The 17,903-nt window shown below is 38.8% G+C and overlaps 1 long non-coding RNA gene across 1 annotated transcript; it reads right to left on the reverse strand.

Annotated features, from left to right (window-relative positions):
* Nucleotides 1–16,082: 16,082 nt before the first annotated feature.
* Nucleotides 16,083–16,994, reverse strand: LOC100934176. The gene is made up of 3 exons (XR_001120879.3): nucleotides 16,968–16,994; nucleotides 16,769–16,843; nucleotides 16,083–16,452 (listed from the first exon to the last, which is right to left on the reverse strand). It is a non-coding gene; the product is annotated as an uncharacterized LOC100934176 (long non-coding RNA).
* Between the last annotated feature and the right edge of the window lie 909 nt (nucleotides 16,995–17,903).

Genomic DNA, 17,903 nt, shown 5'->3' on the forward strand with positions numbered 1-17,903 from the left:
TCTAGAAAGTGATGAGTCCTTTGGTCTCCAAATCATGGTGACCTAAAACAAGTACCAGATGGTTGGGATTGGGAATAAACACAATAGTCGGAAAGAGTGTTTAGGGGAGAAATTAGACAAAGATGTGTTGTGGACCGGTGAGAGGCTTTCAAGGACTGTCACCCCTCACCGGCTCCCTCTTTCACCAGGTGAGTGGATGGCAATCCTGGTGATGGAGCTTGAACATCAGCGACTTGTGGAGGTGGCCCGGATTGTTGCACTCATTGAGATGCGATACTGAAGACTTTTTAATGTATCTAGGCCGTCTTGTGCAATTCTGAGTGCAGGAGAGTTCTTCATTCTCAAAATAAGGAGGCTTCCTTCTTCCCTAGGATAGTGTGTGTGAGTGTGAGTGTGTGATTGTGTATGATTGTGTGTGTGATTGTGTGTGAGTGAGTGATTGTGAGGGGGGGGTGTGTGTGTGTGTGTGTAACCAAAAATAAATTCTCACCCTCTCTACCCATCTCCCTCATGTTTCTGTCTTAACAATGATGATCGTGAGTAGGGTTGATTAGGTGTTTGTGTCTAGAATTATGGGCTTCTGGGAGTGTCTGGGATTTGTAGGAGTTTGTAGGTCTCATTCATTTTGTCAGCTTGCATTTATTATCCAGTTGCACTCACGAAAGGAGAAAAGGAAAATTGATTAGCAGTTAATGAGAGAATAGATATTATAATAAGTGAGCTTTTCCTAATAAGTCTGGGGGCCATAATTGTGAACATGTTGGGACATGATCCAGCATTCTCAGATCATTCCACTGCCAGTAATCTATAAAAAAGGATCTATTCTCTACCTAGTCCTACTAGAACAATAGTGAGAATTCTACCTAAAGGAGAAGCTAGGGGGCGCAGTGGATGGAGCATCAGCCCTGAAGTCAGGAGGACCTGAGTTCAAATATGGCCCCAGACATTTAACACTTCCTAGCTATGTGACCCTGGGCAAGTCACCTGACCCCAGTTGGCTCAGGGGGAAAAACATTCCACCTAGATAAGATGAAGCGGGGTGGGGGAATGAAATTTTAGACATTCAGAAATGTCCTTAAACCGAGTTTTGAATGAGAGAGCAAAAGCAAGGATCTTTGGGGGTTGAACATAAAATTGGTTAACATAATAAGAGCTCTTCTTTTCAAATATAAACACAATGGTTATTTGTTTTTTGTTTTGCTTTTTACCAGATGGAATATAACATGTGGCCAGGTACATCCTTTCTGTGCAATTAGGCTTTAATTAACCCTATTCAGAGTGGTGGGTGGTGGCCTTTTCCCAACTGACTCACATGTGTGATTGTGCTAATTGGCTCTAGTATACTCAGGATGATGCTATTCCTGCCTTTATTATTTGCTTGGAGAAGCCATGATTTGATTTACATGCTATGAAGATGGTTAAAGCCCCCCCTGGATGGATTCCCGCCCTCTGGGCTTCCTCTACCACCTTAATCTGATCACAGCTCTCCAGGACTAGGGACTGGGAAATTCCTTCTCGTCACAAGGAGACCTTTCCAGGGCTGGCTCTCTCTCTCTTGAGTTCACTTCTTTGCCGCCAAGGATCCTACATTTTGAAGCTTCTACTGGCCTTGAGTGACCGTGAATCTGGGGTCATGCCATCTCAACTGTTTTTCCCCCTTGATTGTGTCTCTAATTATCTTAAATTAACTCTGTGAATGCTAGAAGTGTTTATTTCTTAGAAAATGAGCTGGTTCTTGATGCCATGGCTAATTCTAGGGAAGAGAAAATTCCCCTAAATCAACTCAATTCCCATGATCCCTTCATTTTCCTTTGACTTCTCACTAACTATTCAATGAGAGCATCATGACATTGATTTATCATCCACAAGTCTTCCACTTCCATAGTCATGAATCCAAACTTTACCTAGACCTTATGATACCGAACCAATTTTCATTCTCTCTATAGCCTCCATTTCCTCAATTTTTTGCAGACCACAGCTCTTACAACATCTCTGTATTCTTCTTCCTTTTCTCTTTTGGTCCCTAGAATCAGGGCCCTAAATTCAATTCAAATCGAAACTATCCTCTGGTCTCAAATTAGAATTAACCAAATAAAAGCTAAAAACTCCATTTTACAATAAAAAATATTAAAAACAAAATCAGAGTGAAAAAATAAAAGCTATAAGACCTCATAGCAAAAAAGAATGGCCTATAAAACAAAAAGAATAGAAATTATTTAAGAATTATCAGGTGGTCTGAAAATCATGAGTAAAAAAGAGCTTGAAATACTAATTTCCAGAAATCCTAACAGTTAGTGGCTGAGATCTCTTGGGCAGCTAGGTGGCGCCATAGTGGATAGAATGCTGGACCTGAACTCAGGAAGACTTATTTTCCTAAGTTCAAATATGACCTTAGATACTTACTGGGCAAGCCACATCACCCTGTCTGCCTCAGTTTTCTCATATGTAAAACGAACTGGAGGAGGAGGAAATGGCAAACTACTCCATTATCTCTGCCAAGAAAACCCCAATCTTTGATCCAAGAGACAGATGGCCAAATGTCCACCCTTTTCTTGAAATGCCGGCATTATTAAAAAGGATTAAATTACCCAGAAATTATTTGTTTCAAACGTTACCTCAAACTTTTGTAAATACCACAGTTATGAAAAACCAGGAAGGGATTTTGCACTCCATATTCTTAACCGCAAGTTCCTCCATGTATCTTCAATCCATTTGGAGAGTTCTTTGTTAGTGATTTTCCTTTGTAGAAGACAAGCATCTTGGCCGATGAAACCAGGAAATGATTCTTGTAGCCAAGGGTCCCAAAACGGGCACCCATGTAAGATTTTTTATATCCCATCCCCAAAACACAAGTACCTCCCCTGACTCCTCATTGGCTGGGGACTATAGAGGTTACAATCTACCAATCTACCTAATTCCCCCACAGTGGGGGCTCTGAGTGTGAGTCCCCACCCCTGATTATATTTCCCATTCCCCACATTTCAGTGACCCCTAGCTCTTATTTTCTTTTACTCTTATTTGGGTGTGTATACACCCCTTTTGAATCTAATAGTATGTTTCTCATTCCAATTTATGGCCTCCCTTTATACATTTCCTTTCCTTTGTTCCACATCAGCCTAATATTTAGGTTTCATTTCTTAAGAGTTGTTTCATTTCTCTGATTTAAGTTTCATTTCTCTGATTTATTTTTTTCCATAACTCTGTGGAAACTAAACCGTCACTCATCCAATTCTCACATCTTTTACCACTAATTAAATTTTATTCAAGTAAGTTTATACGTCCACTGTCTGTCTATCTTTTTCTTTAATGCTGCAGCTCTCTAATTTTCACTCTTCTCACTAGCAGAGGATTCACTTGTACAGAATTTGCAAGCAAATGAAATTCCCAAAGAGGGCTGCTTTGAAAAGAAGTTCTCTAAAATTGAGTTTTGGGGTATCAGCAGAAATGTGGGAAGTTGTCCAAGGAATTTTGGGATCCATTTTGAGACTCCTGTCTAGACATTTCAGTTCTTTATTAATTTTAAAGAGTTATTAAGCAGGTGTGGGCCAAAAATTTTTGGTAGATAAAACTTTCATTAAGAGCCCTGGGTTTATAAGAGGATTCAATGAAATAGGCAAGCTGTGGGAGTACCAACTCTTGTAAAAACTATGAATTTTAGGGAACAAATGAGGATGGAGTATGTTAAAATTCTTAGAGTTTCAGGCAGAGATGTCTCAAGGGAATTAGGTCAAATATAGAACTGATTGAATGTGATGATGTGGTTGTAGGAAGCAGACAGGTAAGTTAAAAAAAAAGGAGAAGAAAAGAAAGTTCTCTCAAGCCAATAGTTTTCATCTCAACTTTTGATTTCTGTATGATTTTGTCTGTTTTGTCTTTGTCTTTAGGATGTGACCATCTGCTGACTGTGGGGGGGAGACAAAGAAGACTAAAAAAGCAGGGTGAGGCTCCCCTAGGTTATAATGTTTAGAAAGGGGTCATTTTAATTCTGACTATGAGTTCACAGTTCTAAAGGTAGAATCAGAAAAGAGATTTCTGTAGAAATGCCAAATTTTTTTCTTCAGATTTGGCAATGGATAAAGATGGAGACCAAGCAGCCAGAAGATTGCAAGGGTTGATTAGGGAAAGTTAAGAAAAGGGATTTTTAAAAGAAAAGATAAGGGTAAGTTAAGTTAGAAAAAGGGATTTGAAGCATGAGGAGTCAGACGTGATTAAACAACAACAAATACAACTTATATTCAATAAAAGACCAATGAAGAAATGCCTAAAAATTATTTCGAGACTAGATAAATTAAGCCCATAGAATTGATGGGTCAAAAAATGAGTCAAAGAAACATTTGATAATTTCTTCAAAAATAATGATAATGAGATAAATATCAAAATTTGTGAATTGAAACCAAACTAGTCCTTACACATGTAAACAATTTCAGCAGTAAAAGAAAGAGCAGATTAACAATGTGGGCACGAAACTAACAAGCAAACAAACAAATATGGAAAATGAACAAATTACAACAAATTAAATACCAAAATAAAAATCCTGAAAATATAAGAGGATATTAGCAAAATTGAAAGCAAAGAAAAATTCATTTAACAAATAAATCTTGCAACTATTTTTTAATCAACCAAATGAATAAACCTTGATTAAAATAAAGAAAACAAATCACCAGTCTCAAAAGTGAAAAAAATTGCACAAGGGACGAAAAAGTGAAACAGATTTTCAACCAGTTATATAATAATAAAATCCACATTTAAATGAAATGAATGAATATGTACAAAAATATAAAATCCAGATAAATAGAATAAAAATAAAGGATTTAACAGTCTTTTTAAATACTATTTTATTTTTCCAAATACATATGAAGATAGTTTTCAAAACATTTTTGCAAAACTTTTTAACCCAGGTGTAAAAAGAAGAAGAAAAAAAAGAACAAGCCATAAGTGATATCCCAATAGAAAAAACTTCTGGCCTAGATCAATTTACACTTGAATCCTATCAAACATTTAAGAGCTCTTCCTAACCACTGACCATTTCTTGGTTACCCACAACAGCTCCTTCTCATCTTTTAAAAACCTTTGCTTGACCCTACAATGTCTTCATCTTGCCTTCCCAGCCAAACTTCATGTGGTTTTGAATAGAACTGGAGGAAATGACAAAAATGGATAGACTGATCCCACTACAAATTTATTTTTTAATCTGAGCTGGACCCTCCCTGCTCCATAGCAATTATTCTACCCCTCCCTGACTACACTATTCTTCACAGTAAATGCTCTGATCCTACCTGCCTCTCTTCAAATTTCTCATGGCAACTCACCTTATGCTTTTCTACATACAAAAGCCATCTTGAAGCCATTTGGCATGAGTTCTCTTTTCTTCATCCTCATTTCACATCCCTCTGGCATCTTCCTCCATCATACCCCCTTCACTCTTGTTTCTGATGGAAAGGTGGTCCTTCTTTCCAAGCAAACCCCTCTCCAGCAATCTTTGATCTCATCCACTTCTTTCTTGTCAGATTGCCTCTACTATCATTCCCGCTTCCTCTTTTATCTTCAATTTTCCCCTATTTTATGGAAAAATTTTAGGATCTTTTCCTACTACATAACTGCTCTGCATTCTGCTTTCTAACCTTTTCTTCAGGCTCATCCTCTCTGTGGCATTTGTCTCTCCTGATCACCTTCCTCTCATAGTCTCTCTTCCCTTTGTCACAATGGTTCCCCATTAGTCTGACTGTTCTCAATCTCCCTTTTCTGGTTCTTCATCCTGATCATGCTTTTGGGTGAGAAATGTATTCTTTTTATTTATATTTTTTTAGGGGATGGATTATTAGCCAAATTAAAAGAAAAACAATTATGAAAAATAATGCTTATAACATAAAACTAGAGGGGAAAAAATTCTGCCCCCACAAAAAATTAACAAGCCTGAGATAAGAAAAAAGTGGAAGAATGAAGAAAAAAATTGTATTAAATTTCTCTGGTGAGTTAATATATATATATATATAATGAATTGAAAAAAAAGGTGTACAATTAAGAAAACAATTCCCAAATAGTGTTAACATTCAAAAATAATGAATAAATGGTCTCCAAAGAAGAATTACAAACTATTAATAGCCACATGAAAGAATACCCCAGATCGCCAAGAAGAGAAGGCAAATTAACAAAGTCCTGAGGTTTCACCTCATACCCTGCAAATTAATAAAAATGATAAAAGGTGTGAATTGCCACTGTGAATGGGTTTGGGGAAGAGAGGTGTGCCAGTGCATTGCTGGTGGGAGTTGTGAATTAGTATGACCATTTTGAGAAGCAATTTGGTATTATGCAAATAAACTGACTAAAATGTTCACGTCATTTGACCCAGAGATCTCATTCTTAACTTTAAACCCCAAGAAAGCCACTGATAAGAGGAAAATGTACACATACACCAAAATACTTATAGCAAAACTTTCTGTAATAGTCAAGAATTGGAAACAGGAAATTTCAATTCATTGGAGAATAGCTAAACAAATTGTGGTGTATGAATATACTAGAATATTACTATACTATAAGAAATGGAAAATGTGATTAACATAGAGAAACATGGACAGACCTATGTGAATTGATATGGTAAAAAAGTAAATAGAACCAAGGAAAAAATTGTATGAAGTGAATGCAACAATATAAATGAAAAGAACAACTACACAAATGTATATATACAAAAATCAAAAGTATATGTAAAATTATAAAGAACTAGCGTAGATCTAAAAAAGAGAAATTGGAAGATATCACCACACTACCCTTTTACAGAGTCAGGAGATCCACAAGTGTTACACATTGCACATATATTCAGGTTTTTTCAATATATTGTTCAGTTGTAGTGATTTCCTCCCCCTTTTTTTTTTGTTTGTGTTTGAAAAAATACTATTTCTTATATGGAATGACCATCTGAGAATAAAGAGAGAGAGATTTGAAAAAAACATATTATGTAAAGAAATAAAATATATCAATAAAATGTATTTTTTTAAAGTAAGAGAACTAGAGGAGAAAGTGGGAAAAGAAATTAAAAATATGAAAGATTTGAGAAGAGAATCAATCGCTTGAAATAACAGGTAAACTCCCCTTCTTTTTTGAGAACAAACTCCATGGAAAGTAGAATTAAGCAAATATAAGCCAATGACTTCATGATACAACAAGAAATACTAAAACAAAGTCAAAAGATTGAGGGGGGAAATAGAATGAAATGTGAAGTATCTCCCAGCAAAAATAAGTGTTGTGAAAAAAGGGAGGCAACTGTATGATCCAGTGGTGAGAGTGCTAAGCCTGAAGTCAGGAAGACATCAAATTTGACCTTGGACCTTATTACTGTGTGACTTCTTGTAAGTTATTTAACATCTGCCTGCTTCAGTTTCTTCAACTATAAAAATAGGAATAATAATAGCACCTCTATCGCAGGATTTTTGTGGGGGGAATTGGTGAACTATGTAAATGTTAACTTTTTAAATTTATATTTTGTTCATATTTATTTAGACTAGAGAAGGCTAAATTGAAGTTTCCTATTCATAGTTTTACTACTTTCTATAATTCATTAATTTTTTTCCTTTAAGTACTTAGACATTATGTCATTTGGTGAATATATGTTTAATATTGATATTAATGCATTATTTACAGTACTATTCAGCAAAATGTTATTTCCCCGTTTATTTCTTTTAGGTTCTGTTTTTTGCTGTTTTGTCTGAGAACATATTAACACCTCTGCCCCTTATTTTAACTGTAGCTTTCTTGTTTCAAGTGTCTGTATTTTATCCTCTTACATTGTATGTGTGGGTTTTTACCATTCACGTACAGAATTATGACTTAATTTTGTATTTTCTTCCGTCTTATTGTCCTATGCTTTTTCTTTTCTTTGTTTCCCATTTCCTCATAAAGAAGAGGATGCTAAGGGACAAGGAGTGAACTCTGTACCTGTGTTCACATTTCTGTTACCTTGTCCCATTTCTCTTTATTTCACTGGTATAACTAACCATTTTGGAAAATTGGAATGATGCCCCAGAAGCTGTAAACTGTGCATATACTTCAGCCCAGCAGTATAGCTACTAGATCTATACCCTTAATGAGATAAAAGAAAGAGATAAAAATAGCTCTTTGTGGGTAGAAAAAGAAGCCTTTGGAAACCAAAGGCTTGCCCATCAACTGGAAAATGGCTGAATAAGTTACAGTATGAAAATATGATAAAACACTATATGCTATAAGACTAAAGAAAGAGAAAGCTTCAGGAAAACATGGGAAAACTTGCATGAATAGACGGAAAATGAAATGAGCAGAACCATACAATTTATACAATAATAACAATATAGCAAAGATAATCAGCTTTGAAAGACTTAGGAATGTTTAATACCTAAATAAATGATAGAATTACCAGAGATAAAATGAATAATTTTGATTTAGTAAATTAAAGAGATTTTGCACAAACAAAATTAATTCAGCCAAAATTAAAAGAAAAGCAAGAAACTGAGGGGAGAGCCCTTTTTTACCACAAATTTCTCTGACAAAGGTCTCACTTCTTCAATATGTGGGAAATTGAGCCAAATTTGTACAAAAAAGAGCCATTCTCCAATTGTCAAAGAATATGAACAGGCAATCTTCCAAAGATGAAACTAGTGCTGTCAATAGTCGTATGAAAAATGCTCCAAATAACTAATAATTAGAAAAATGCAAATTAAAACAATTCTGAAATACCACTTCATACCCATCAGATTGGCTAACATGACAGAAAAAGGGAAAGGTATGCTAATGTACTTGGGATGAATTGATCCAAACATTCTGAAGATTATAAAATTATACATATCCTTTGACCCAGCAATACTTCTACTGGATCTATATCCCAAAGAGATGAAAGAAAGGGGGAAATATTTCTAGCAGTTCCTTTTGTGGTAGCAAAACTTGAAATTGAGGAAATGTGCATCAATTAGGATTGTCTAAATAAGATTATGATGAAATACTATTGTGCAATAAGAAATGATGGAGATGGTTTCAGAAAAACCTGGGGATACTTATGTGAGTTAATGCAAAGTGAAGTGAACATAAATAGTAGAACACTATACATAGTAACAGCAATATTGTACAATGATCAACTGTGAAAGACTTAGAAACTCTGACCAATACAATGATCCATGATCGATCAAAAGAATTCATGATGAAAAATGTTATACAACTACAGAGAGGAAACTGATGAATCATGAGTACAGATTGAAGTAGATTTTTTTCTTCCTTTTCTTATTTCACAACAAATATGGAAATTTATTTTGCATAATTTCATATGTAAAATGGGTATCATATTTCTTGACTTCTCAATGGATGGGAGAGAAAGTGGTAGGGAGAGAATTCAGAACTGAAAATACAAATTAAAAAAAAAATACTTAGGAACACTGATCATCACAATGTTCAATTACAATTCCAAGGGTCTTATGATGAAACATGCTACCAACTTCCAGATATAAAGCTGATAGACTCATGATGCACACTAACGTATATATTTTTTCTTTATTTTTTGACGTGAATAATGTGAGAATTTGTTTTATTTGATTAGGCACATTAATAACATTTTGATTTTCTTGTCTTCTCAATGGGAAGGAAAAGGAGAGAGTTTGCAACTGAAAATAAAATTTAGCTTTAAATATAATGAATTAAAATGCATTTTCTAAGTCTTGAGGTTAAAAATACAGAAGCAAAGAGAGTCCTCAATCCCAAAGAGCTTACATTCAAATGAGAAAAATAAAGAGTGAAGGGGTGGTAAAAATGGAGAAGCACTTTGGTCTGGAAAGTTACTGAATTGCTGAGTAAGGCTATAAAGGAATAAGTTGACACACCCCATCCAAGGACAGTGATAGAATTGATTTGATTCTTGGTTCCATATCTGGCAAGAGAAAGTGCAGAACATTGGATTTGGAAGAACTAGGTTACAATTTCAACCCTTTCCGTTTTTTCCCCCTGCATATCCCCAGCTTAGTCTTTTACTTCCGGGGTTCAGTTACAATACTTAATTCAACTACAATATTTATTTAGCATTGCTTTGTACTAGGTTTTGTGGTAGGCTTAAGGGACACAAAAATGAAACCAAGGTCCCTTTACACAGGTGCCACATCCTCTGTGAAGCCTTCCCTGGGCCTCTCCCTCAGGTGAAAGGTACAGAATCGAGAATCCATCGAAGACCTAAGAGACCATGAGTGCAATCTCCTCCTTTTAGAGGGGAGAATCAGAAAGGTAACTTGCCCAAACAGTCACGGAAGGATGGGATTTGAGTCTTGAATCTAGGGGTCAGCTAAAGGCTCAGTGGATAAAGTGCCAAGTCTGGACTTCTAAGGACCTGAGTTCAAATCCAGCCTCAGACACTCGCTATGTGACTGTGAGCCAGTCACTTCACTCTATTTGCCTCAGATTTCCCATCTGCAAAATGAACAGGAGGTAGAGGGTTAGTATGGATGGAAAGGAAATGGCCAACCACTATCCAGTTTTCTTGCCAAGAAAACTCCAAATGAGGAACATGATTGAACTTGAGTCCAAGACTAGCCCTTTTTCTACTGTGCCCCATGACCCCTATCTCATGAAATTTCTCTTAACACATTGATTAGACTTCATCCCACTCTCTCATATCCATTTGAGTGCTAGAGTCTGCTCCTGCTTTGATCTGGAATCAGAAAGTGCAATCAGAGCACAATAGCAGTGTTTTATATGTATTGCATTACATTGAGAGAACATGAAAAAAAAAGAGAGAGAGAACATGGACAAACAGACCACCTTCCTGCTCCTGCCCCTGCTCCTGCCGCCTCTCTTACTCTCACAGATCCATCTTCAAAATATTACACCCAAAACCAAATGTAAAAGATCAATGAGCACCACAACCATGCAAGTGGAAGTCAACTAGGAGCCTTTCACTCTCCCTTCTATGTCTCTAGTGTTGAGATTCAGCCAACAGCAATGCTTCCCTAATCCAGGATCTTGAACCATCAAAAATGACTGCATCTCCTGGTTAATGTGGCACAGAAACAAAACCAAGAGTCAACGTCGTGATCCCACCCACTTAATTCAACACCTTTAAATTTATTGGCACATTGGTTCTGGAGAAGATCTCAGACTGATTTCTCACATATTGAATAATTTGAGAAGGATCTGCATGATTTCAAGGCAATGAACGACAGTGGATTTAACTCAGTGAGGAAATCAGTTGGAACTTCTCTTTTATGGCAGATCATTCATTCCATTCCACCTCTTCCTTTCCCTTCCTCACACTATATTTCTTGCTCACCTCCAAAATCAAAGCTCCTACATCCAAAGCTTCCAAAAAACAAAAAATAAATAAGAATTGGCCTCAGGCCATGGAAGGGCTCAAAGGGAATTTTGAAAATCAAGTAAGACAGGTAGAGGAAAAATTGGGAAGAGAAATGAGTAATGCAAAAGGAAATACAAAACGCCAAAAGAGAAGAATGCCTTAAAAACAAATTTAGTCAAATGAGAAAGGAGATAGAAAAGCTCACTGAGGAAAATAATTCCTTAAAAATTAAAATTGAGCAAATGGAAGTTGATAATCTTATGGGAAATCAAGAAACAATAAAACAAAAGCCAAAAAATGAAGAAATAGAACACAATGTGAGATATCTCAATAGAAAAACAACTGATCTAGAAAATAGTTCCAGGAGAGATGATTTTTAAATGATTGGTCTACCTGAAAGTCATAATCAGAAAAAGAGCCTCGACAGCATCATGAAGGAAATTATCAAGGAAACCTGTCCTGATACTTTAGGACCAGAAAGTAAAATAAAAATTGAAAGAATCCACTCACCTCCTGAAAGAGATCCCAAAATGAAAAAAACCCCAGGAATATTACAGCCAAATTCCAGAACTCCCTGGTCAAGGAGAAAATATTGCAAACATTTGGAAAGAAACAATGCAAAGATAGTAGAACCACAGACAAGCTAACACAAAATTTAGCAGCTTCTACAGTAAAGAATCAGAGGGCTTGGACTATGATATTCCAGAGACCAATGCAACTAGATTACAACAAGAATCAACTACCCAGCAAAAATGAATATATCTTTCAGAGGAAAAGGTGAGTATTTGATGAAATAGATGACTTTCAAGCATTCATGATGAAAAGAACAGAGCCGAATAGAATATTTGACTTCCAAATATAGGACTTAGGAGAAGCAAAAGGGAAAATCAGAAAAGGAAACCATAAGGGACTTAATAAAGCTCATCTGTATATATTCCTACATGGGAGCATGATACTCGTAACTTGTGAGAACTTTCTCATTATTAGGAAAGTTAGTTTATATAGAGGGCACAGATATGAGTTGGAAATCAATGGAAAATATCTAAAAAAAAAAAAATGAAGGAGTGAGTGAGAAATGTAGTGGGAGAAAGGGAAAGGAAAAGGTGGAATGGAATGAATTATCTGCCATAAAAGAGGGAAGAAAAATCTTTTACAGTGGCAAGAAAAGGGGGAAGGGAAGAGGAATGAATGATTTCTCTCCTCAGAATTGGCTCAAAAAGGAAATAACATATACACCAAATGTGAAATCTATCTTACCCTGTTGGAAAGTAGGAGGGGAAGGAAATATGAGAAGAGGAGAGGGTGAGAGAAGAGAGAGCATATTGGGGGAGAGGAAGGTCAAAAGCAAAACACTTTTGAGGGACAGGATGAAAGGAAGAATAGGATGAACAGGGAGAAATACAATTAGCAATAGTAATTCTGAAAAGAATTTTGAAGCAAGTTTCTTTGATAAAAATATATAGGGGATTGAGTCAAATTTATTTGTAAAAAAGCCATTCCTCAACTGATAAATTATCAAAAAGATATATGAACTTTGCCCCAATGGTTATGACATTTGCATACGCTTTGATCTAACAATTATTACTAGGCATGAATCCCAAAAGCGATTTTTTAAAAAGTAAAAAAGACTTATATGTATAAAAATATTTGTAGTAGCTCTTTTCTCAGGGCAAAGAACTGGAAATTCTCAGGGCAAAAGAAATCCATCAATTGGGGAATGGCTGAATAAATTATGGTATGTGATTATGATGGAATATTATTCTATAAGAAATGGTGTGCAGTATGCGCTCAGAAAAAAAAAACACCTAAAAAATCCTCCATGAACTCATAGTGCAAAATAATAGCATTGTTGTGGGATGATCAGTTGTGAATGACTGCTATTCTCAGCAATTCAGTGATTCAAGACTACTCTGAATCATTCTCAAAGAACTGGTTGTGTCTGAGTTGAGATAAAATACTTTCCCCCCCCCCACCCCCAAGTACCTTTTGAAAAGATGGCATACTTTTTTTACTTTATTTTTTCCTGAGGGTTTTTTTTGGTGGGGTGGAGGGAGATCTGGGTGTTTTTTTTTCCACATGACATTTATGGAAATGTTTTCCATAACTTCACATATGCCTTCTCCACTGGAGAAGGGAGAGGAAAGAAGAAAATCTGGATCTCAAAGTTTTAAAAACGAATGTTAAAAATTGTTTTACATGTAACACAGGAAAATAAAAATATTTTTTAAATTAAGGTATCGCTATTCTCATAAGACCTAAATTCTTCTGAGTCTTTGGATTCAACATAGCATTTAAATTGTTATACCGCAAATGACATGTAGCAGAGTAATGATGGGTTGCAACCTTCCCTCAACGAAAGTAGAGTAAATCTGGTTTTCACAATATTCTGTAGAAAGCCAGATATTCCCATTACGTCCCCAACCAACAAAATGGTAGATTTCATTGGCTACCTTGCTTTCCTTAATTCCAAAGACTTTTGAAGTTTGCAGCCTCTTGAATAACTTTTTTCTTAACTTTTTCCAATTACACGTAAAGAGAGTTTTCAACATTCATCTTTGTGAGATTTTTGAGCTCCAAAAAAAAAAAAGTTTTCCATCTCTTCCTTCCCCCTACCCAAGACAGCAAGCAATTTAGGTTACACGTGTACAGTCATGTCAAACATATTTTCCACATTAAGTTGTGAGAGAAGATTGAGTAACTTTTAAATACTGGTACAGCTCAAATAACTACCAGTTTTGATGATTGTCTCAAAACGTTTCAAAACAAGCTGATTGTTTCAAAATCTCAAAATGCCAAACAAGATAAATTGAGTTTGGGGAACTTAAAGATTGGGAGCTTCATTGCATCATTTTAAGTTCACAAGACTTTTGTACTATTTCTGTAATTTTCTGTTTAATCTTTGCGATGTTTAACAGATCAGAATGCTTCCTGTCTCCGAGAGGAAGAAGAAAAGGAAAAAATTTGGAATTTAAAACTTTTTTTAAATGTTTAAAAATGTTTTTACATATAATTGGAGGAAAAATACATATATATATATATATATATATATATATATATATATATGTTCATATTACCTCTGTGAATCAGAGGAGTTTACAACTGAGACTTGCCATCTAATATTTTTTAGATAATAGAATCTGGGGACGAAGAATAACAAGCCTGATCCATTTTGCAGCAGAATTGTCCTTTGAATGTTTGAGGACAACTCTCATTTCCCCATGCCGGCCTCCGAATTTTCTCTTGTTCAGGCTAAACCTGCCCAATCCCTTTCAAACAAGAATCTACTGGTAGATATTTAACAACTGCCTCTCCAAAAGAAAAAAAAAAAAAAAAAACAAACAAGACACACTTTTATGTTTAATTTGCATTATTAATGTTGCCTCCAGCCCTTTAAGTCTAGACAATCAACAAAATGATAAATTAAGCTCTAATTTGTAGCATTTGCCAATTTCTGAGGTTTAAGTGCTGCAAATTTAATTAACTGCAATGATGAGCCGACTCCAGTATATTCTTGCTTCATTTGAGTGCTGAGAGACTGGCCATGGGAACACAAAAACGGGAATTTTTTGAGATCACCTTGGCCTTCCAGAGTGTAGCCAGTGCCAAGGGCCAAGATTCTGAGGGCCCTTTGTGTGGGCCCCTAGATTAGTAAATTAGAACAGGGCCTGTGGATGGACTGTTGGAAACTGAGTGCTCGGAGACAGCCAACAAAAACCAGGCAGGACAACTGAGATGCCCGGGGAAGCAATCCAAGAACAGTCCCAGCTGGGGGGTATGGGAGGGATTGTGGGGAGACCAGGGCAGAAATGGCTTGAACCAGATTAAAATGAAATTGGGAAAATTGGGAAAATTTAAAAAAAATACAATGATACATAATGTTAAAATATGGTTTTCTAAGACAATATGCAGCCTCCATGGATCCAGCCGCCTCCATTTCTATATGAGTTTGTGACCATTTGACCAGAATGTCCCCTAGAAAAAATGCTCACACTTTATCTGTTTGTTGTCATTGTACAATCATGTGGGACTTTTCACGACCCCATTTGGGGTTTTCTGCCCAGAGACCTGGAGTGGGCAGCCATTTCCTTTTCCAGCTCATCTTACAGATGAGGAAACTGAGGCCAAAAAAAGGATGAAATGACTTGCCCAGACTCATACAGCTAGTAAGTGTCTAAGGTCAGAATTTGAATTCCAAGCCAAAAACAAATGGCTCTACTTACTTGGTCATCTAACTGCCTAGAAAAATGGTGTTTCCAGGCCACAGAAGAAGGGAAGAACCTAATCCCTCTAGCTATCATTCCTATCATCCTTATTATCCCCATTTTGCAGTTAATCATAGAAAGCTTGTAAATCAATGAAAATGATGGCCTTTGGTAACTGACTCCAAGGTTGGGGGAAGCACATGGCCCTTAGGCCCGCGGGCCCATCGTCCTCCTGTGCAGCACCTCGGGGTCCCAGGCAGCAGGAAGGGTGTTGCCTCAGGGCCAGGCTCCCAGAGCCTCTCATGAGGGAGGATACCTTTGTCCTCCAGCCTTTGCCCCCATAAAGCACCTTTCCTGCTTAGAGCTTTCAAGCCCAGCTCTCCTAAATCTCACAGGGTTAACAACTGCAAGGAACCAGAGGGTCTAACCCCCTTGTAATACAGATAGGGAAACTGAGGCTCCGGGAGGAAATCACCAGGCCCACAGTAAGAGACCAGTGCTGGGATCCTTGACCCCACATCCTATTCCCCTTCCCTGTACATCCCACACTGCCTCTCTCCCCGCTTTAAATAACGACAGACAGAAGGTAAAAGGCGCACACTTGTTATGTGTCTCCCCCATGGTGCCCAGCAGCCATCAAGGAAGGACCCAGCTTCTGAGGTATTTTCCATCTTTCCTGTCATTAAGCTGGAGCAGGAGATGGGGAGGACTTGAGAGGAGGAAGATGGGAAAAGATAACCTGATAGGAAGGTGAGCAGGAGATAAAGTTCCCGGGCTCCATCTCACCCCTGTTCCCCAGGGTTCATGCCCTGTGGGGTTGGGTGGGGGGAGCCTTCCATCCCCATCTTCATCTGTTCAGCTGTGAAGTTACAAGTCTTTCAGCACTTCCTGGATCTGAGCCACGACTTTGACCAGTTTGGACTCATTGAAGTAGCCATCCAGATACCCATCTCCTCCCTGGGAAAGCAAGAGGAACGGCCTCCTGAAAGCTCCCCCAAACCGGCCTCAGCCCCCCACCCCCAGCCCTCCCACCTGCTTCCCCTCAGCCGGGAACAAGAATAATTCTAAAAACTCCCATTCAAAATTAGTGAAGCATTCACCCCAGAGCAGCACCAGGGAATTAGTATAGTATCACCTCCATTTTCCCAATTAGGAAATCGAGGCCCAGAGACGTGAAGGGCTTGCCTTGGGTCACGCTTTGTGGCCCAGCTGGAAAGTCGAACCCCGCGCCCTTTGACTCCCAAGCCAGGGGACTTTCCAGGCCCAGTCTCACCTTTTTAGAATGCACCAGCTTGCCCGCCACAAAGACCTCAAAATCCTCACAGGACTGGGGTAACCGCTCTTCCACCTAAGTCAGAAACGGGGCTCAGGGCTGCAGTGCCCCCCCCGCCAGCTGCCCACGGTGTGCCGGACAGACCCCCAGCACAGAGGGAAGGGGATGGCCTCCGCCAGCCTGGGAGGGGTCTACTCACAAAGACAAGGCGGGAGGGGAAAATTTTCCCAGCTCCCAGTCCTTGAAAGAAAGGGAAGGGGGAAGGGAATTAGAACCCCCAGGAAACCCCCCCCCACAGGGAAAAAAAGAAATTGGCTTAAAGGGGCGGAAAGGGAGGAAGGGCAAGCAAAAGGGAGAGGGGACAGGAGGGGGGCCCGGGGGCAAGGCCCGGGGAGCCGGGGGGCAGAAAAAGAGGGGGGGGGGAAACGGGGGGAAAGGGGAAGAGGAACAAGAAAAAAAACAGGAGGAAAGGCAGAGAGGGAGGGGGGAGGAAAGGAGGAAAGAAAAGGGGGCGAGGGGAAGAAAGGCAGGAAAGGAGGGGAGAGAAGAGACAGAGAGAAGAACAGAGAAAGGGAGGGAGGAGAGGAGCAAGGGGGCAGAAGAGGACAGAAAGGGGAGACGGAAGGAAAAAGGAAGGCAGGGGGAAAAAAACCCCAAAAACAACAAAAACCAAAGGGAAAACCTTTCCTAAACAAAAACCAAACAATAGATTTCCCCGAATATAATAATTTATCAAAAATTAAACAACCTAATTCAACGATGCTAGCACCGGCAAACTCCTCATTCTCAAAAGGGAAACGGTCCGAGACCTTCACAGACAGCGCAGCCGGCAGGTCGGAGGATTCCGGCCCCGCTCAGCATCACCGCCTTCTCACACCCCCACCCGCCCGCCACCTCTCGGAGAACCCCAGCCCGGGCTCGGGAGCCAGGCGCGCCCGCACTGGTCCCCGCCGGGGAAAGGCGATGTGATTCCCTCCGGGCCCGGGGCGGGACACTTCGCCCTGCGCTGAGCCCCGGGTGGGGATGCTGAGGCCGGGGAGGAGTAAGGCGGGCAGGGGAGTCCGAGAGGGGGGCCTGCGGCCCGTGTGGCCCCGGGAGCCCCCGGCTGGGAGGCGGGGCCGGAGCTCGTTTACCC

This window comes from Sarcophilus harrisii, chromosome 3 (assembly GCF_902635505.1).
Source record: "Sarcophilus harrisii chromosome 3, mSarHar1.11, whole genome shotgun sequence".
Lineage (NCBI taxonomy): Eukaryota > Metazoa > Chordata > Mammalia > Dasyuromorphia > Dasyuridae > Sarcophilus > Sarcophilus harrisii.